At 45.9% G+C, this 21,813-nt stretch overlaps 1 long non-coding RNA gene across 4 annotated transcripts in view; it reads right to left on the bottom strand.

The window, feature by feature from the left end:
• Window positions 1-1,375: 1,375 nt before the first annotated feature.
• The window catches only part of LOC102956089, a 156,493-nt gene continuing 136,055 nt past the window's right edge, over window positions 1,376-21,813 (bottom strand). The window contains exons 4-5 of one of the 4 annotated variants that reach the window (XR_006215889.1): window positions 12,252-12,668; window positions 7,047-7,827 (exon numbers count right to left, since the gene is read on the bottom strand). This is a non-coding gene — a long non-coding RNA (uncharacterized LOC102956089). Of the gene's footprint in view, window positions 3,471-7,046; window positions 7,828-12,251; window positions 12,669-19,279; window positions 19,639-21,813 lie in introns of those variants that run through there. The other 3 variants (XR_001510306.2, XR_006215890.1, XR_006215888.1) reach the window with 3 other exon arrangements.

Here is a 21,813-nt window from a genome sequence, read left to right as displayed (position 1 = left end):
ACTTCGGCTCAGGTCATGATCTCACGGTCCGTGAGTTCGAGCCCCGCGTCGGGCTCTGTGCTGACCGCTCAGAGCCTGGAGCCTGTTTCAGATTCTGTGTCTCCCTCTCTCTGTGACCCTCCCCCGTTCATGCTCTGTCTCTCTCTGTCTCAAAAATAAATAAACGTTAAAAAAAAAAAAAAAAAAGATCTGGGGGCACCTGGGCGGCTCAGTCGGTTGAACGTTGGGCTTCGGCTCAGGTCACGATCTCGCGGTTCGTGGGTTCGAGCCCTGCATCAGGCTCATTGCTGCCCGTGTGCAGAGCCCTCTTCAGATCCTCTGTCCCACTCTCTCTGCCCCTCCCCTCTCTCAAAAAATAATAAAAACATTAAAAAATGAAAAATAAAGTAAAAAGAGCCGAAGCCACTTACAGAAAATGTTACCATTCACCAACTGTTAAGCAGTGTCACCATTATTGGGTGTATTTGTTAGGTCACTCTTCGGAGCTTTTTTGGAAGAAGCAATGTTCGCCCTTTCTCAGAAATAATTTAGGAACCAAGCGGTTACTTCACTTAGCATTTGCTGTAGACCCTAGAAGAATGATTTAGAGTTACTTTACCAAGATGGTATAGAAATTGTACTTGGGAAAAAGGATTCTTCTTTGAATTCACTTCTCCCAGCTTCCTAACTCCCCAGTTCAGCCTCCTTTGCCCCAGGCTGCCCCCTAACCAATGCAGGTCGGCGTCTCCCACCTCCCTTCCTCCTCGCCTTCTGGTGCCCACCCCCCCACCACTACCCCTACCCCATGTCCAGATATCAAGCGAATCTTTCACTTAATGACAGCGAGTGAGGTGTCTACGCAGCATAACGTCACGGATCTCAAACCTCAAGCAGCACTGGAACCACCAGAAGCTTATTCAAGTGGATTCGCAGGCCGTACCCCCCCAGAGCTTCTGATTCAGTAGGTCTGGGATGCAACTCGAGAATCTGCATTTCTCCCAAGTTCTCAGGTGACGCTGAGACCACTAGCCCAGAGGTCACACGCTGAGAAGCACTCTACTGGAGAATGCTGGAGCATCATCACACCTGTGCCTTACACACACACCCGCGAGAGTGAATGGCACATCTCCTGCGAGCCCGGCCTCTCGCTTCCCGGTGCCCTCTGCCCGTCCCCAAATGTCATCGTTGCCGCAATCGCTGGCGTTCATTTTCGTCTTCATCCCTCTCAGCATAGAACAAACGTTTTTAAACTTTTTTTTAAGCATTTATTTACTATTTTTGAGAGACAGAGAGAGACAGGGCGTGAGCGGGGGAGGGACAGAGAGAGAGAGAGAGGGAGACGCAGAATCCGTGCTGAGCCATCAGCCCAGAGCCCGACACAGGGCTCGAACCCATGAACCGTGAGATCATGACCTGAGTTGGAGTCGGACGTTTAACCGACCGAGCCGCCCAGGCGCCCTTCAGCATAGCACAAATTTCGTCATGTTTGTTTCCATTTGGTCTGGACCCAGCAAGCCAACTTTTGACCGGAAGAGAACATTCAAAATTAAATAAGCATTATCGCGTGAAGAATGAAGAGAAGAGCAGGAACATGAAAACGCCTAAGAGGTGATAAGAAACGAAGGAAGAAAAGCAACGAGGATCAAGAAATAAGAAGGAAGTCGATATTTTCCATGCCAACTGCTGTGAGGTGACTCGGGAGCTAGCTGGATGTCCTGCTTCTCAGCCAGCAGAGAAAGAACAGCGGGGCCATTGTTCACGCCTGTAATAATCATCTCTAACAACAGAAAAACCATTGGCGTCGGAGAGGATAATTTATGACTAGCAGGAATTCTCCCTTTTGAGTCTGTTGTCACCATCTCTTGAGAGGCCTTCAGATGTCCCCAGGGACTGTCCACACTGTCCTGGAGGCCCACACCTCCTGACGGAGGCGCCAGAGCCATCTGGGCCCCCAGGGCCTGTCCCCGGAGGACACCCCTGGGAAGCAGGATGACAAAGTGAGTAGACATTTCCCTCTCGGGGGCCTTCGGGCCTAAACATGTCCATCCTTAAGTCAGGAAATGAATCTGTGGCAAACAGGACAAGGGTGTGTGGGGGGAGTTGGGTGGGGAGCCTCGGGCCTTCACAGACGTCAGAGCTGAGACCGAGGGGAGGAGCCAGCTGTTCTAGGACCTGCAACCCCCCTCCCCGCCACGGGCGTGGGAATCACCCGAGTCCACCTACCACAGATTCTCATGTAATAGGCCTGGAATGAAGTCTGGCTGACAAAACCTCCCTCAGCTGGTTGCACAGGGCAGGCTGCAGCCTCGAGGACCTAGAGGCAAGTTCAGACCATCACTCTCCTTCTGCAGGAGAGGAGACTGAGCTTCAGAGAAGCTGAGCCACTTGCCCAAGGTCACGGTATAAGTGACTTCGCGGAAGATGGATGATGTGAAGTCCCATCTCCATCCACCTGTTCTCACGTGGGGAGAAAAGTCTTCTCGTTTCTGAGGTGAGAACCAGCTGACTCTTCTCTCCCTACCAGTTTTCAGGGTCACCTATCCTGTGGGGCTCTGTCCACACACTGCTGAAATGAGCCTGGAAGCTTCCTATCCTGACAAACAGGCTCCTGGGAGGCCTGATGGCTCCAGGCTACTAACACTCCACAGGGGACCTGTACCTGTGTTTGCTCTGTGGTAGCGTGCAGGCCATGAACTTCCTTTCGTCGCTTCTGTACTCCCAAGGAGAGAGCTTGTCACGTTGGATTGGGGCACAGCGGGTGTGAAATACGGTGCCCACAGAGGGGCGTCAGCTAGACTAAAAAATGAATCAGTAACAGAAAAACATTGCGGGGCATCTTTAGTTTACTGAGTGTCCGCCCTGTCAGGCACTGAATCTGCAGCAACCGGACATCTCATGAAAACCCTCTGGCAGGCAGCCCACCCGGCGGCCGTGGAAATGAACCAGCGCAAGCTCCGCTGGGAGGGGTGGTGCGTGTGACAAGGCGGGGAGGCTGGAGCTAGAAGGCCGGGCCTCGGCTGCACTTGATTTGCTGAATGTGCTGACCCAGAGCTGGGCCGGAGCAGGCTGGGGTGACTCCCTAGGTGTCAGGGAATGAGGCAGAACTTCTAAGAGTGGCGGGCCCCATGTTCATCGTTTTGCAGGTTGACCCTCCCATCTTAGAAAAGCGCAGGATGAGGTGACTTGGCACACTGCCAGAGGACAGCTGGGGTGTCTCCTGCCCACTCGGAGCTACCCCAGCAACTGGAAAGGAAAGGAGACCAACTGGAAAGGCTGGGATGCCAGCCGGTCGAGGCCTTGGTTTTCTCATGTCTACACCGGCGTCGTGGTGGGGATCGGATGCGATCGCGGGCGTCGGGTTCCTGGGATGGCGCTCAGCACGTTGCAAGGGCTCCGTGGACGTTCGATGCTGCCCGTGGTGCTGGTTTTGTGATGAGTCTGGAAACAGCTTCTCCTACCCATACTCTCTTGTTGAAAAAGCACACGAAACCCTCGAAGCAAACACAAATGTAGCAGATGAAAGCATGCAGCGTAACATGGTCCCCAGGCCAGCTTCTCCTCCGCACGAATGAGTTCTTTTGTCACATCTTTGTTCTGTGCAGTTTCCACTGGAGCCTTTACAGAAGGGCCCCGGGGACCTAGAGCGAAAGCGCTTACTCTGCTTTAATTAGGATTAATAAGCCCGGTGCTCTGCGTAGGTTGTGACGGAAGTGTCCAGTTCATTCGTCATCCATTCATTCATCCATCCATTCATTCATCCATCCACTCATTCATCCATTCACTCATTCATTCATTCATCCACTCATTCATTCATTCATCCACTCACTCATTCATTCATCCACTCACTCATTCATTCATCCATCCATCCACTCATCCATCCATCCACTCATTCATTCATTCATTCATCCATCCACCCACTCATCCATTCATCCATCCACTCATTCATTCTTTCATTCATCCACTCATTCATTCATTCGTCCATCCACTCATTCATTCATCCATCCATCCATCCACTCATCCATTCATCCATCCATCCATTCATTCATCCATCCATCCACTCATCCATTCATCCATCCATTCATTCATTCATTCACTCACTCATTCATCCACTCACTCACTCATTCATTCATCCATCCATCTACTCATGCATTCATTCATTCATCCACTCACTGTTCATCCATCCACTCATTCATTCATTCATCCATTCATCCACTCATCCATTCATTCATCCACTCACTCATTCATTCATCCACTCATTCATTCATCCACTCATCCATTCATTCATTCATTCATCCATTCATTCATTCATTCATCCACTGGTCTGCTCATTCATTCATTCATCCACTCATTCATTAATTCATCAGTTACCTACTCAACACCTGCCCATACCAAGCACTGCTTCAGGGGCTAGAATGCTGTGACATCAAGACAAAGAAAGAACCGGCATGCTAGTGAGGGGGACAGATCACAGAGAAGGAACCTGCAGAAGCACTGATGAAAATCAGAGTGCAAGGCGACAGGATTGTGTGGGGCAAGAGGCCTATCTGAGGAGTGACCCCAGAGACCCGAGGGGCCGGAGGACCATGGCGCCTGGCTGAGCACTCCAGGCTGACAGAGAAGCGAGAATGAGACTCTGAGGTGGGAGCCCCTTCACAGCGAGGACAGGTCGTGGTAATCAGCTAACCATATTTAACATGGGCAGTCTGGAAGCTGCACACGCTGTCCCAGAGCTCTTGGGTGAGCAGACCCTTGTCACACTCACGGGGAGACACAGAAAAGGAAGCTTTGTATAAAACGTGAGGAACCAGGGGCGCCTGGGTGGCTCTGTCAGTGAAGCGTCTGACTCTTGATTTTGGCTCAGGTCGTGGAATCATGGCTTCGCAAGTTGGAGTCCTGCGTCCGGCTCTATGTACTGACCTCGAGGATCCTGCTCGGATTCTCCCTCTCTCCCTCTCTGCCCCTCCCCCCACTCACACTCTGTCTCTCTCCAAGACAAAAACAAAAACAAAAACAAAAACAAAAACGTGCAGAACCACGTGAGCACAGCACATCTTAAATTGGGGCCACCCACTTTGCCAGTAAGGGCTCTGTCTCTCCGTCTCTCTCTGTCTTTTTTTTTGAGAGAGAGAGAGAGACAGGGAGAGCACGTGCATGTGCCAGAGCATGTTCGAGTTGGGGAGGGGGCAGAGAGAGAGGAAGAGACAATTCCAGGCAGGCTCCACACTGTCAGTGCAGAGCCCGATGCCCGATGCGGGGCTCAAACTCACGAACCAGGACATTGTGACCTGAGCCGAAGTCAGATGCTTAACCGACCAAGCCACCCAGGTGCCCCAGGACTCTGTCTTTTGGACAGAGGACCATATATTAAGCCAAAGGAATGGCTATCTAAGAGTGGACATGTCAGCCATCAACTGACAGAGCCCAGGAGGGAATGTTTTCCAAGGGGAAGATATTCCCAGCTCTCAGGGTACGGCAGGTAGCCTTTATCCCTTCCACAGGGCGGGCCCACCGGTCAAGTGACTTTGGTTTGCCTTTGGCACCTCTCCGCGCCCCGTCCAGGCTCCACTGATCAGATTCTCCCTTTGTTGTCTCTCTGTCTCTGGCGTCATGGCATGTGGTCATTAGCCCAACCGGTTGGTCATACTAAGAGCTGAGGGTTTCACGGAAGCCAGGAAGTGGTTCGCTTGGGCAACGGAGAGGCTCTACCTCCATGACCAAGAGCCGTCTCGGCCTTTTGTATCCACTGAAGACACCCGAAGCGTGGCCCCTTGCCCTTTTGGGAGCGCGTCCTCCCTCACCACCTGCGGTGCCTCGGCATTCGGGCACTGTTCCAGTAGCTCGCACACTCTTCGTTGTCCTCGGCAATCTGACCGAGGGGCTTCTACCGTCATTCCTGCTTCCCAGCTAGAGAAACTGAGGCCCGGAGACGGTAAGTGGGGGAGGTGGAATTTGAACCCATGATGTGCATTTCCAGAGGCTGAGAATTTTACTCTTTGCTACACCCCTCTGCAAGCCCCCTCAAGCACTCGTGTTTTTCGGGGCTGGCCCTTCCACACGGCTGCCTCTTTCCTCCAGCTCACCCCAGATGAGGATGCCTGAGGGCCTTTTGCTTGTAGCGGGGGACAGAGACGGTTCCTGGCCCCTCCCATGGACGCATTTGGAACCTGACTTTGATGGTAGGAAGCAAAGAAAAGGAATCAGGGGAAGGAGGTGACAGCTAATTTGGGCTCAACAACACCTTGCTTTGTTCTCAGATCCCCAAGTGTGGGGTCACTGTCAGGTGTCCCAGGAGACCTGTGTTCTTACAGCTCAACTTGCAAATCCCTTTCCCTCCCCCAGACTTGGCCCTGTCTTTGGCAAACCAGGGGGCTATGCTGGGTGTTCTCGAGGGTCCCCTTGCTCTAACGTAACTTTAGCTACCTACGGAGGGAGAGAAGATGACAGGTTGCACACAAATGGTTTGTAAACAGTGTCCAACTGATGGGTGCCTGGGTGGCTCAGTCAGTTAAGAGTCTGACTCTTGGGGCGCCTGGGTGGCTCAATCGGTTAAGCATCCGACTTCGGCTCAGGTCATGATCTCACGGTTTGTGGGTTCGAGCCCCACGTCGGGCTCTGTGCTGACAGCTCGGAGCCTGGAGCCTGTTTCGGATTCTGTGTCTCCCTCTTTCTCTGACCCTCCCCTGTTCATGCTCTCTCTCTCTCTGTCTCAAAAATAAATAAACGTTTAAAAAAAAAAAAAGAGTCTGACTCTTGATTTCCGCTCAGGTCATGATCTCACGGTTTATGAGATTGAGTCCCAACCAAGTTCAGCTCCACACTAACAGCATGAGGCCTGCTTGAGATTCTCTCTCTCACTCTCTCTCTCTCTCTCTCTCTCTCTCTCTCTCTCTCTCCCTGTCTCCCTGTCCCTCCCCTGCTTGTGCTCTCTTTCGCAAAATAAGTAAATAAACTAAAAAAAACCAAAATGTCCAGCTGGTTATACCAATACCTCTCATCCTACTGGTTGAAGGGAATGAGGGACTAGAAAGCTTAAAACATCTCAAAAGGAAATAAACCAGCTCTTTGGTGTTTAATGGCCCTATAGTTCAGCAGATACATCTTCCAAATTAAAACCCGCTTCCTCATAAAAAAATGCCAGGATTTTAGCCAAGTGTTCCAGCAAAGGTATCTTCAGTAACTCAGCAAGAGCTCTCTAGATGGTTTTAGACCGGAAATTCCCAAAGAATTCCGTCTCCAATTCTCTATGTCAGGGGGCATCAGCATGGAATGAAAAGAATGGGTCACTGGTGAGGTCCACACTGACATGGCGGCCTGCCCTGATGTCGGTCATGGCGTCAGGTGAGCAGCTGGGAGGACCAGGGTGAGGGTGGGAGGACCACAGTGGGGCATAACCAAACTCCCTGGGCTCAGAGAAGCGGATGGTCTGACAGGTGAGCAGGGCCTCTCTGCTGAATGGAAGGCTGGCCTGCCTTTGGATGGAAGATGTTAGGACACGTGGTGTAGACTGTCTACAAATAAGTCATCTGTGAACCCAATGACTTTTCTATCAGTTTGTGTGTTTATTGGCTCAGAGTGAGAAAACGGCATCTTGGTTTCCAAAGTTTTGGGGCATCATATAAAATACTCTTTGTGAAGCAACAAAGTTTTTGTGGCTGTGTTGACCTCTGCAAACTCCAACATAGTGTTTTAGGTCAACCCTTTGCCGAAGTCAGACATCCATGGAGAAAAGTGCACAAGTGATCTGCGTAAGAGCGCGACGAATTTTCACAAAGGAACCAAATCTATGAAACCATGACCCGATTGAGGAGCAGGACGCTGTTGAATCTTCATTATATTGTACACCTGAAACTAATATAACACTAGATGTTAATTATACTTCAGCAGAAAAAGAAGAGACAGATAAAGACAACAACAGCGACAAAGAAACAGGACATTACAAACACCCCAACAGCCCCCTTGTGCTTCTTTCCAGTCACATCCTCCAAATAACGACCATCTTGACTTGCATCCCCACCGATTAGCTTTGTCTGTTCTTGACCTTCATGTCAATAGTATCATCCTGTGTGCCCTCTTGGTTGCCCGGCTCCCTACCCTGAACTTGAAGGTTTCAGTTCTGTGTTAGCTCGTGTTGTTTTAGATTGTTCAATTTCACTGCTAAGGACACCACAGATATTTATCCATTCCACTGTTGATGGAACTCTGGGCTATTTCTACCAACCTTGAAGATCGGGGCCTGGGTGGCTCAGGTGGTGAGGCGGCCGACTTTTGATTTCAGCTCAGGTCATGATCTCACTATTCCTAAATGGAGCCCCTGCCCTGCTCAGGCTCTGCATGGACAGTGTGGAGCCTGCTTGGGACTTTCTCTCTCCTCTCTCTGCCCCTCCCCTCCTCGTGTTTGCGCTCCCCCACCTCTTCAAAATAAAGAAATAAACTTAAAAAAAAAAAACTTGCCAGTTATTTTACCAGTAAAAAAAATGGGTTCATTCAGAAAAAGCAGAGAATCGCAATTCGGGACAAAGTAGCTTCAGAGTAAAAGCATAGGCAAGTCCAGAAATTGAAGGAGAGGAACGCTCTTTTACAGAGGAAAGGGACAAGTTGGGAGGTCTGTTGTAAAAAAAAAAAAAAAAAAAAAGTCCATTAAGGTCAACGGGGGTTCAAATTATAGTGGTTTTTCATTGGCTGAGTTATTACAGTCTCTCACTGGCTGAGTGTCGCCAGGGGAGGAAAATCTTCCTCCTTCTGGGATAGTAAAGTAGTCGCTAAAGTAGTATCACCTTGGGGCGCCTGGGTGGCTCAGTCGGTTAAGCGTCTGACTCCAGCTCAGGTCATGATCTCACACTTCATGGGTTCGAGTCCCACGTCAGGCTCTGTGCCGACAGCTCATGGAGCCTGTTTCAGATTCTGTGTCTCCTTCTCTCTCTGCCCCTCCCCACTCTCATGCTCTCTCTCTCTCTCTCTCTCTCAAAAAATGAATAAACATTAAAAAAATTTTTAAAGGTGTGGCTCTTTCTGCAACTGGCCAGGAGGGGTAGGGCATGAGAACTCCCACCTCTGGCCTCCCAACTCCATTTTAGTGTGGTTTCCTTTTAGAACTTTTCACGTCTCCAGTCTTTGGCTCCTTAACTAGATAGCTCTGAACGGTTTTAGTACGTGTCTTCGGTGCGCATGTGTGTATATGTTTCAGTTGGGGGTATACCAAGGAGGGGAACTGCTGAGTCGCAGGCTCTACATTGTTCAGGTGCAGTAAATCCTGCCCCAAATTTTCCACAGTGATTGCACCCATTTACCGCCATGCTGGTCAGTGGCTGGCGGTGGCAATGGCCACACATCCTCTCCAGCACTTAATGTTATCAGTCTGTTCATTTTCAGCCACTCTGGTGGGTATATAGTGGTGTTACCCTGTGAACGTCCTCTGTACTCCCCTGCTCATATTTACTGATAAATTGTATAGCCTCTTTGTGAGGTACCTGTGCCAGTCTTTTGCTCATTTTTTTTCTATTGGACTACTAATGGTTTTTGAAGATGTCTCATATATTCTGGACACAATTTTTTTCAATCAAGTTTAAGATACGCAAATATTGTTTCTCTGTGGCTTGCCTTTCACTCTCTTTTTAAGGTTTTAAATTATTTATTTATTTATTTATTTATTTATTTATTTATTTATTTTTTAGAGAGAGAGAAAGAAAGAGAGAGAGGGAATCTCAAGCAGATTCCACAGTCAGTGTGGATCCTGATTCAGGGCTCGATCTCATGACCCGGCGATCGTGACCTTACCTGAAATCAAGAGTCAGACGCTCAACCCACTGAGCTATCCAAGCACCCCAACCTTTTTACTCTCTTCTTGGTGTCTTTTGGTGAACAAACTTCTTGGTTTTAATGAAGTCCAGTTTACTGATCTTTTCTCATGTTCTTAGTGGTTTTTTTGTACTGTGTTTGAGAAAATTTTTCGTGTCCAAGCTCATGAGATTATTCTCTGATGTTGTCTTTTAGAAGTTTTATCATTTTACCTTTCATATTTAGATTACAGTCTACCTGATTTGATTTTTTAAGCTTATTTATTTATTTATTTTGAGAGAGAGAGAGCATGACCACGGGAGGGGCAGATAGAGAGGGAAAGAGAGATTTTCCCAAGCAGAGCCCAATGTGGGGCTAGATCTCAGGAACCATGAGATCATGACCTGAGCTGAAACCATGAGTCAGACTCATAACTGACTGAGCCACCCAGGTGTCCTACCTGATTTAATTTTTGTGTCTGGTGTGAGGTAAGGTCAAGATTAATTTTTTTTTTTCAATGAATATGCAGTCAACCCAGCAGAGTTTATGAAAAGACCATCCCTCCTGTCTCATTGCATGGCAGTGTCTTTTTTTAAAATCACAAATCAAGGTATTGAATGTGAGTGGTCTGTTTTCTAGAACTTTCATTTCTGTCCCATGGGTCTATTTGTCTATGCTTACACAAATCTTACACTGTCTTATTTACTAAAGCTTCAGAATAAGTCTTGACAAATGTTCCTATTCAAGATTGTTTTGGTCTTTTAATTTTCCAAATAAATTATAGGATGAAGTTTATGCTAAAAATAAAATTAACAAAACTCTACTGGAATTTATATTGAAATTGTGCTAGTTCTAGAGATCAGTTTGGAGAGAATTGACTTTAAAAGCATTAAGTCTTGGGGCGCCTGGGTGGCTCAGTTGGTTGAGCACCCAACTCTTGATTTCAGCTCAGGTCATGATTCCAGTCTCTTAGGATCAAGTCCCACATCAGGCTGCATGCTCAGCATGGAGCCTGCTTGAGATTCTCTCTCTCTCTCTCTCTCTCTCTCTCTCCACCCCTCTCCCCCACTCACACTCCCTCTCAAGTAAAAAAATTTAAAAATTAAAAAAATTTTTTTAGAGCATTAAGTTTTTCATTCTATAAATATTTGCTTGGGGTTTCTTTAATATCTTTCAACAATAATCTTATAGTTCTTAATTAAATTTCATCACATTTATTTCGCTATTTTTTTAAAAAAAATTGTTTTATTTTTTATATTTAAGAGACAGAGCATGAGTGGGGGAGGGGCAGAGAGAGAGGGAAACATAGAACCTGAAGCAGGCTCGGACCCACGATGTGGGGCTCGAACCCATGAACTGTGAGATCATGACCTGAGCTGAAGTCGGATGCTTAACTGACTGAGCCACCCAGGTGCTCCTGTTTGGCTATTTTCTAAAGACTTTTTTAAGAGCAGTTTTAGGATCACAACAAAATGGAGAGGAAAGGAAAGATTTCCTATACACTCCTTCCCTCAACACTTGCATAGCCTCCCCCATAATCAACATCCCCAACCAGAAAGATACATTTCTTACAGTTCAGAAACCTACATTGGCCCATCTTATCACCCAAAGTCCATGGTTTCCGTTACAGGTTACTCTTGATGGCACACATTCTATGGGTTTGTAAAAATGTATGACCTGTATCTACCATTATAATATACAGAGTATTTTCACTGCCCTAAAAAATCATCTGTGCCCCAACTATTCCCTATATTTTAGGTGCTTTTGTAAATGGTGTCATTTAAAATTTGTTATTTTCCAATTATTTGTCACTATTTAAAACCATTAGTTCTCTTAAGGTGATTAAGCAGCCCATCTGCATGTGTTCAAAGCTACTAATGTGTGAATCGAAGTCATCATTTACAGTAGAGAAATTTTTCTGTATGCTTTCTCTTTGTCACTCAGATTGGGTGACTTCTGTTGTTTTTTCCTCAATTTTATTGATTCTACCTTTTGTCGTATCCATTCTACCATTGAGCCTATCTGGTGAGTTTTTTATTTCAGTCATTTGTATTTCCTAGTGCTATAATTTCCATTTGGTTCCTTTTTTATAAGCTCTGTTTCTTGGCCAAGATTTTTTTTCTCTTCTTTCATTTGTTTCAAGAGAATTTGCACTTCCTTTCTAAAGCATTTTTATGACAGCTGCTTCAAAGTCTTTGTCAGGTGCTTCTAGCACCTGGTTCATCTCAGAGTGGGTGTCACCTGATTGTCTTTTCTCATCTACGTTATTCTCCTGGTTCTTGATATGATGTGTATGTTTGGACATCTTGCCTTTTATGTTAGGAGACTCTCAATCCAATTTGAATTTTTTTTTTTAAGCCAGCTCTCACCCTATTTAGGTTAACAAGCAGATCCTGGCCTCGGTTAGTGGGCTGTGGGTCCAATGGCAATTTAATTTCAGAGCGTTTGTCATATTATTACAGTCTCTTGGGGCTCCCACTGGTCCTCCCTGCTGCTACCTGAGGGGACTGAAGGAAATTCCTCAGGCTGGTTCTCCCGGTGCCTCTAGATAAGGGGTCCTCTTGGGTCCATGGAGACAAAAAAGCTTCTTCCCAGGCGAGGTTGCTTGTTATGCTGTAACCCCCTTTTTTGGTACCATCTGGCCATTCCAGGTGTCTGTCCGTGAGAGAGGAGAATCTCAGGCCCACCAAAAAGAGGGAACCTCTGTTGGTTCTCCTCTGGAGCCCGGTTGGGCAGCAGGAAATGCCAAGCCGAGATCATCTTCTCCTGTTGGACAAGGGGGTAGTAAGACACCCCCCTGCTGTGTTGTTCTTGCAGTACTAGGATCTCTAGCTTGTTTCCCTCTCTCTTTCCCCTTTCAGAGTTTTCCTTTGGTGACCTCTTGCAATATTTCCAGAGTTCATCATTGTACCTAGCTGGAGGAGGAAAGGGAGAAGTGAGTTTATGCTGTCTTGTCTGGATCAGAAGTCCTTTCGGTAGCTTTTGAATACAAAAACAATTCATTGACAGAATCAGCGATGATTCCATCTTGAATATAATTCATCAACCTAAATATAGCCAGGCTATAAAAAGGAAATCAATCACAAACTCTCAGAACTGGTAGGATCTTAGACTCGATTCCACTCTCCTTTACAAAAGAGCCACTTTCTGTAGAGCACCTGGACAAATGGACAGCCCATTTCCAGCATACCATGGGATCAGGGAATTGTCCAACCAGCGGTTTCCCTGGGGAACTCTGGCCAGGGATATTCAGGAAAAACATTATGGATCCATCCATGATGGGAGAAAGAGGTGGAATTGCCTGTTTTAATTTCTGTGACTAGTATATTTCAGGACAATGCATGAGCAGCCAGTAAAAATGAATGCAAATGACGGGTGGAAAGAATACACGTGGAGATGAGAGAAAGCAAAGCTAGTGAACGTTTTAAACATACATTTTCACCCCCTCTCAACTGAAAAAAAAAAAAAGGCAGAAACCTGCTGTTTAAAGCAGGAAATATTAGAAAACACCAGCTGAGAAACTGCCCACTTGGCATCTGTGAGCCCCAGCTGGCCCTCTGACCCTGCTCCTATTTTAAGTTCATGACGCACAGTCAAGCATTCCTTTGCTGCACCTGAAAGAATGACTTCAGCCCAGACTGAGCCCTTATTGGAAGTGACGGAGTTATTTTTAGACCTGGGCACGTAGTTTGCTTCAGCCTAATTGTTGGAACTTTCAAGGAAACGCGATGGGGGTGGGGGGAGGATGGCTCTCTCATTAACGTCCCACCTGGTGTTCCACCAAAGGGCACCTCATTTCTCAGACAGCTTGTTAGTTTGGAGCCAGTGGCCATTGCCAAGGATGACTCTTGGTTCCCCCCCTGCCTGTCACAAACTGCTCTCTGAGGCTCCCACACCAGATCGTACCCATCTTGCCAGTGGAAGTGAGCCCCCATGCCAAGCTGTTCTTGTCCTCACTAGCTTACTTTCTCTGGAAAGCATGAGAGCCCAGCCAGATTCTGGGTGTCTGAATTTGGATTCTATCCCTTACAAATTATGTCTTTGGACACATTACTTCTTGGGGTCTTAGTTTCCCAAACTGCATAGACTAACAATTCATCGTTATAAGGATTAGGTAAAAGGTCGTAGGCAAAAAGCGATCTGTGTTGAGCAGGGAGTGCTCAACAAATTCTGGCCATTATTATTATTATTAATTATTATTATTATTATCATCAAGGGCTCAAAACACTTTTATGCGTTGTTCCACTTGGTCTTAAGACCTCATAGGTCTTGACAGGAAACCTATGAGAGAGGGGTTATCGTCCCCACTTTATAAATGAGAGCAGTGAGGCTTAGAATGGTTGGGTGAGTCGACAAGTCACAGGACCACTAACAGGGGAATTCAGGACTCTTGGCTTCAGTGACAGTGCCTGGGGGCAGCTCAGCAGATGGCACCATCACGTTCAGTAGCAGCCACAGTAGCAGGACGGCAGCAAGTATAGAGTGATCAATTGTCTGCACACCGGCTCTCGTTGAATACTCACAACAGCTATAGGCTCTGGATTCTATCATAAAACCCCACTTCGGATGAGGGGCCCAAAGTTCAGAGAGATCAAGGAAGGCGTCCGGGGGCACACAGCTGAGAGTCGGGCAGTTGGGGTGTCCCCTGGCCTACCATGCCCATGCAGTGCTCTCTGTCCCCCTGCTGCTGTCTACTGCGGCAAACCCTGAGAACAACTGCAAATACCTGCTTGATTGATGCAGCCCAGGCAAGGAGGACGAGCTATTTGTCCCAGAGTCCTTGGGATTTTCTATGCAGTCATGCTGCTTGCAATCAGAGATAGTTTTACTGATTCTTTGATTTCTTTTTCCCGTCTTGTTACAGCAGTTAGAACTTTTTTTTTTTTAAACGTTTATTCTTTTTTGAGAGACAGAGAGAGACAGAGCGTGAGCAGAGAAGGGGCAGAGAGAGGGAGACACAGAATCTGAAGCTGACTCCAGGCTCCGCACAGAGCCCGACACGGGGCTCAGACCCACGAACCGCGAGATCGTGACCTGAGCTGGAGTCGGACGCTCAACCGACTGAGCCACCCAGGCGCCCCTGCAGTGGTTAGAACTTCTAATACTGTGTGTAAGAGTAGTTAGAGCAGACATCTTTGCTTTGTTCTACATCTTTGTTCAGATCTTAGATGCATTTAATCTTTCACCATTAAATACAATGCTTGATGTAGGGCTCAGAAGATATTCTTTATGAGGCCGAAGAACTTCCCTGCTATTCCTAGTGCGTGGACAGGTTTTTTTCATTATTAATGGTTATTGCATTTTGGTAAATGATTTTTCTGCATCAGTTGATATGATCATATGATTTTTCTTCTTTAGCCTGTCACTATGGTGTATTGCATTGATTGATTTTCAAATATTGAATCAGTATTTCATACCTGGCATAAATGTTTCTTGGTCATAGTGTCTTACTATTTATATATACATCGTTGGATTTGATTAAATTTGGTTGATGATTTTTGCATCTAAGTTCATGAGAGATATTAGTCTTCAGGGGTTTTGGGGGGAGGGTACTGTCTTCAGTTGGTTTTGGTATCAGAGCAATGATGGCCTCATATATAGAAGTGGGAAGTGATTTATCCTTTCTTATGTCTGGAAGAGATTATATAGAAATAACATTAATTATTCTTTGAATGGTAAAATGTTCTAGTGAAGCCATCTGGGCCTAAAGATTTCTTTTGTGGAGCATTTAAATTGCACATTCAATTTCTTCAACAGTTAAAGAACTGAGTAGATCATCCAATTCATCTTGGCTAAGTTTTGGTAGTTTGGGTGTTAGAGGAATTGTCTTATTTCTTCTAAGTTGTTGAATTTATGAACATAAAGTTGTTTGTAGTATTTTTTATTATCATTATAATAGTTGCAGAATTTATTGTGGTATCTCCTGCAATTCTGATATTGGGGATCGGGATCTGTGTCTCCTTTTTATCTTTGCCAATCTTGCTAGAAGTTAGTAATCTTATTTTATTTTATTTTTTTGAAGAACCGTCTTGGCATTTCAATGGTTTTTTTCTACGATTTTCCAGCTTTCAATTTCATTGATTTCTGCCCTTTATTATCTCCTTTCTCTGTTTGCTTTGAATTTATTTTGCTCTTCTTTTTGTAAATTTTTTGATGTAGGAACTTAGATTAGTGATTTGAGATACTTCCTCTTCCAAGGCAGCTTTTAGTGCCATAAATTTCCCTTTCAACATTGCTTTAGCTGCCTCTCACAAACTTTAAAAATCATAGCACTGAAAATATGTTCATTTTCATTTTCATTCAGTGCTATAATTTTTAAAGTTTCCTTTGAGATTACCTCCTTGACCCATGAATTATTTAGAAGTTTATTTAGTTTTCCAGTATTTGGAAATTTTCCTGTTGACCTCCTGTTTTGATTTATAGTTTGATTCCATTGTGGTCAGACAACATACTCTATGATTTTAATTCTTTTGAATTTGTTAAGGTTCGCTTTACGATCTAGGATACAGTCTACCCTGATGAATGTTCCATGGGCCCTTTGAAAGGACAGATGTTCTGTGGTTGTTGACTGAGCATCCTATAAATGCCAATTAGATCTTTGTAGTTGGTGGTGGTGGTCTAATTTTCTCTTTAGTGGTCCTAAAGTTTCTGAGCGGGGGTGGGAGTGGGGGCGGGGGTGGGAAGCTTCCAAAGGCAATTGCAGATTTGTCTAATTTTCTTTCAGCTGTCTTAGTTTTTGCTTCGATATTTTGAAACTGTTATTTGGTTCACAGGAGAACTATTTTTTTCTTAGTGGAATAATCCTCTTTGCCCATGGTAGTTTCTTTGCTCTGCGGTCTATGTTGTCTGATGTTAACATAGCCATTCATGCTTTTGATTAATACTTGCTTGGTATATCTTTTCCCTTTCTCTTGCTTTCAGTCTCCTCGTGTCATTAAATTTGTGGTGAGTTTCTCATAAACAACATATAGTTGGGTCGCGTTTTGTAATCCACCCTGCCAATCTCTGTCTTTCAATTGGTGTATTGAGACCATTTCCATTCAAGGTATCTAGCGATCTATTAAAGCTAAGTCTAGTGTTGTATTATTTGTTTTCTGTTTGTTCCTTCTGTTTCTCATTCTTCTGTTCCTTTGTTCTTGTCTTTCTGTGGGTTGCCTGAACATTTCTTAGAGTTCCGTTTTGATTTAATTATTATATTTTTTAATATATCACTTTGTATTGCTTTCTTATGTGATTATTATGTTAGGAGACTGTTGCTGGGCAACCCTTGGGAGCCGGGAAGTAGCTGCTGGGCCTGGGTCTCCTTACGCTACTGGGTCAAGGCCAGGGAGACATGGGGCTTCACTGCTGCTGCTGTGGGTGGATCAGGCCACCCGCTGATGTCTCAGTTGTGGACCAGAGGCCAGAACTGCTTGGGGCTTTGCTGCTTCTGCTGCCTCCGCCCCCACTGCCTGCAGATTAGACTGTTTGCAAGGACCCTGGATTGTAGTGGGGGCTGGAACTTCTTACTGGGCCTCTGTTGGATTTTCCCTTTCCTGAACTTTGACCAGAGAGAGGAGGATATTCTTGGGTTTCGTTTTTTGTTGTTGTTTTCTTGTCTGTGCCTATTGGTGATTCCAGATTGCAAGCCCCTCCTGTGCCCAGATCAGGGTACATGGGAAATAAAAAGAAAATCCAGGGAACTCAGAAAGTTGCTTCTCAAGTCTTGAGGTTTCTTTCCAGTCCACCGTGTTTTGTTTTGTTTTGTTTTCCAACGTTCAGATTTCTTTTACCATTGTCAGTTGAATAGTTTTCAGGGAATTTAGTTGTATTCGGAGAAATGGAGTAGGGAAAAGTGATCCTATGACATCTCGTTCCAGAACCAGAGGCAGGACAGCCTATTTTCTAAATGTTTCAGACATACTTTCTTTCCTGGTTGATTTTCCAGAAACAGAAAAAAAATATTATCAATGGTGCTTCCTGTGGTCCAAGCTACACCCTCTTTCTCCTTCTTGGAAGGGATCGATTGCATTACTCAGTAGTCCCATTTCTCTGAGCCCGCTCTGTAGTCAACAGGATATTGAATTCCTTTTGAAAGCCGAAACAGGTAATCATTTCTTTCTTGGACCAAATGTTGATCAGTAGTGTTAATACTTGTCTGTAGCATGGAAAATGGTTTTCTTTGAGTTCTTCCTTGCAGAAGTTTTCTTCTGGCACTGAAAGGCTTTAACTACATTTATCTAGAAATGGATTCCCACGGCAAGAATGGAACTTTCTTCATGACGATTGTTTCGCTGCACAGGCAAAGACTTCTTATATCTGTGCTTTACTGATTTCTCGTCTTGGACCCTTGCCTGACAATATAGGATAGGATGGGCTTTTGGCCCAGTGACTCACAAGAAAGCACAATATCAAAGCTTGAAGTTAATGTTTTAAATTTACCAGCAAAGGCAGAGTAAGCAGAACACTGAGCCCTGCCCCTCTTTAAAAAAAGAAAAATACTGCCTTCTGTGCCCTTTTCCTCACCATAAAGATAATCCCCTAGTTTCTCTTAAGTAATCAGACAGTGGAGAAAAAAAAAAAAAAATCCAATTTGTTATATATCTTTTACCTAAAAGACACAGTTTAGAAAAGAGTAGATCAGCTTTAACATGATTCATGCCACTCTTTTTTTGCGCCATAGACTACCTCTCCCCAGGATTTTGAAACTCCCATAAACAAATCCCATAAGATATTCAAATACATAGCAACACTTGTAAGTTTACATGATTTTAGGCTTACATCAGTACAATGATTCATATAATGCGGTAAATAATAGAAACTTTAAAAATCGAATATTTATATTTAAGGATATATGAAATCGAATGTTCGCATGTGAAGTAACACATTTTCAAGCACATTTTACGTTTGTTTCTGAAATCTCCTTTTCTCCACTGACTGTGTCTTTAAAAATTTTTTTTCAAAACATATACTGTTTCTTGGCACCACATGAAAAGTTTATTGTTTGAGTGCAGGGTTAAAAAGAGGCCAGTAAATTAACATGCTATATTTGCTATGGGCACCATTCACTCCAAATTGTGAAAAGACCCAGAGAAATCATGTACAGACAACCATCCAGCATATTAAAATTGTTTTTATTATTTTAAAAACTAGTCGTAAAGATCTGTGTTGAAGCACACTGTTTTTCATTTGTAAAAGTGGGACAATCTGAGTGAATTTGATTAAAACACGAATGGAAGACTCTCAGTCCTCTATAACCTCAGCAGAAAACGTGATTGTAAACGTTTACGCAGAACCTCGATTTCCCATAGCTATGTGTGAGATGAGCTGAGAACATATTTATATCAGTCTCTTAAAATATTATTTGCCCTCCTCACTGATAAGGCAACAGAGGATGAGAGTAAAAATGCAATAAAAATATGGAAAAAAAAATGACTCCCCTTGCCTACTTTCAGCAAACCTAATGTTAAAAAAATACAATAATAATAAACAAATCAGCTCACAAAGAAAACAGCTTTTCACTTAGTTTCTTTTGAAGTGAATCTCCTTTTTAGTTTTGGAAGCCTGCACATGCAGGCTTCCTTGGAAATGGATGAATTCTGTAGAGTTTCCAGACTCAGAAGATAAACAAAGCAGCGAATTTCTCTTCCCGCCCCCACCCCCACCCTGTAAATAACCTCGGGCCACAGTCTGAGCCTCCCTCTGCTCCCCGCCTCTACCCAGGGGCTGGGGGCTGGGTAGGCCTGTGACACCGGGGTGAGGCAGCGCAGGGAGGAGGGGGGGGTGAGGGAGGAGCAAGTAGGGGTGGGCTCATCCAGGACTGAGCCCCAGCTGCAGCCCGGTGAAGAATGTCGCATGCATGCCCGCACACACAAAAAGTACACAGTGGAGCCAGGCGAGAGAGAACTGTTAAAAAAAGAGAAGAAAGAAAGAAAAAGTACTGCTTCATCAGCTAAAAAACAGTCCTGTTCTTTCCTGGTTTGATTTCAGCTAGTAGTACTGGCTTGGAATTGCCCGCAGCGATATTGGGCCCCTGCCCACACAGCAGGCAGACGGCTTTCCCTGCCAGCAACAGGCTTTTAATAAAACAGGATGCTCGCCCATCACTAAGGCCACTGAGGACTAGGGGTCCCGGGTCCGTATGGACTGCTTCTCCCAGAGCCATTCTCTATTCCTTATCAGGAAACTCCACTCGGGAGCTCCTGGCCCTCGAGCAATGCCCCTCTCCCAGGGGACTGCGGAGTGAATGCTTGGGGGTAGCCGCCCCATTCCCTGAGCTATCTGCTTCCGTAAGCTTCTTATCACCCGTGAGCGTGCTCCCTTGCTCCTTCTAGGCATTTTGGCTTTTATGAAGTTTCCCACCTTGACAGTTAAATAGGATGGACTTTTAAATAAGAACCTGGCTGTACAGGAAGGGTGAAGACAATCCGTCCCCGTCTCCCCACAGCCAGCTCTAATGAGTCATGCCAGATCTGGATTTGGATCGACTCACCATCTCAAGTGTGATGAATGTTAGCACTTGGGGGAGGTTCACCTGCCCGTTTGTTTTCTCCCCACTTGGAAGGAAATGGGGTATGTTTGTGTTGGGACGGTGGTCCCTAAAATTTGCTGGCTGCAGTCTAATAGTGTCCCAACTAATGGGTGAGCTCCCAGGGTGCCCTGCAGACCTTGGAGATCCTGTGCGCTGCCCCCTCCCCCCAGCCCATGCTGGCCCCAGGGCATGGAAAGTGGGATGTTGAAAGTTCTCCAGAAGGATTATCGATAGGCTCATAGGTATAGCCGGCTCCCGCCAGGGTGTCCAGAAGAGGCTGAGTGTGGAACACATAACAGGCAATCAGCAAGTGGCCCTTGATGACCTCATATATGACTGGACTCCAGCATGAAAGAGACATCATTGTCAATAAGAAAAGCCTGGGGGCGCCTGGGTGGCTCAGTCGGTTAAGCATCCAACTTTGGCTCAGGTCATGATCTCATGGTCTGTGAGTTCGAGCCCCGTGTCTGGCTCAGTGCTGACAGCTCGGAGCCTGGAGCCTGCTTTCCATTCTGTGTCTCCCTCTCTCTCTCTCTCTCTGCCCCTGTCTCTGTCTCTCCATCTTGCAAAAATAAATAAATATATTTTTTAATTAAAAAAAAAAAAATAGGAAAGGCCTAACAACCTAGAATCTATCCCCAGAACCGCCCTTGCTTCTTCTCCAGTTTAGACAACTTGATCCGTGTGTGCTTCAGTCTCCTCGTTTGTAATGTGCAGAGGGGGGTGTTGGAGGAGGGGAACTCACTGTACTTTTCCTTCTCAACTTCCGAGCAGGCCTTGCGGATCCCTCAGGACACCTTCCTACCCTGCCCCGGTGGGAAACCCAGCCAGCCATAGCCCGTCGGTCAGAGATGGCCCTTGAGTAAAGGCCTGTGATGGTTTCCAACTTTTCTTCCAAGGGTGGTAGACGGTGAGCCTTTGAGTCTCAATCCAGTACGTTTCTACGCACTTTGAAGTTCGGAGGAGGAAATTGACGGAATGGGTGGTACAGGTGGTGTTTTCATTTCTCCCTTCGCTTGAAGTTCGTGACTTTGGAAGTGAAAGGAAGAGGGAGGAAGTATACGGAGGGAACATCTGGGCATGTAGATGGTGTCAGAGTGGAGAATTGTGTCTGCTGGACCGCAGCCCAGATCCACCCTGGAGCAGCGGGGTCCTGGCAGGAAGCAGGATGTACTAACCCAAATCTGAGAACATGCGGCAGGAGACCTGCCAGTGTGGCCAGAAAGAGTTTAAACAGAAACTTCAGAGGGAGGAATTAAAAAAAAAAAAAAAGCCCAAATAAATCTATAAAACCAGAAACGATGAGGCACAGCACAAGAATATCAGCTAGGGTTCTTGAAAAGAAACTACTCTTGCTGACTCAAGCAAAAGGGGAATGTGTGGGACGTTGTCGAGGGGCTCACAGGAGAGCTGTTTTCTGAGCTGGAGCGCGGGGTTCAGGCCGGGAGGGAGCACAAGTGTGTCAGGTGCCTCTGCGGGGTGGGGATGGGCCGCGGTCACTCCTTCTGAGGCTGCTCAGCTCCGCTCTGGGACAGGAAAGGGCACTGGGA

This window comes from Panthera tigris, chromosome A3 (assembly GCF_018350195.1).
Source record: "Panthera tigris isolate Pti1 chromosome A3, P.tigris_Pti1_mat1.1, whole genome shotgun sequence".
In the NCBI taxonomy this organism is placed as follows: domain Eukaryota; kingdom Metazoa; phylum Chordata; class Mammalia; order Carnivora; family Felidae; genus Panthera; species Panthera tigris.
Note: the sequence above shows the minus strand (reverse complement) of the source record. Positions and strands in the feature narration are given on the sequence as shown.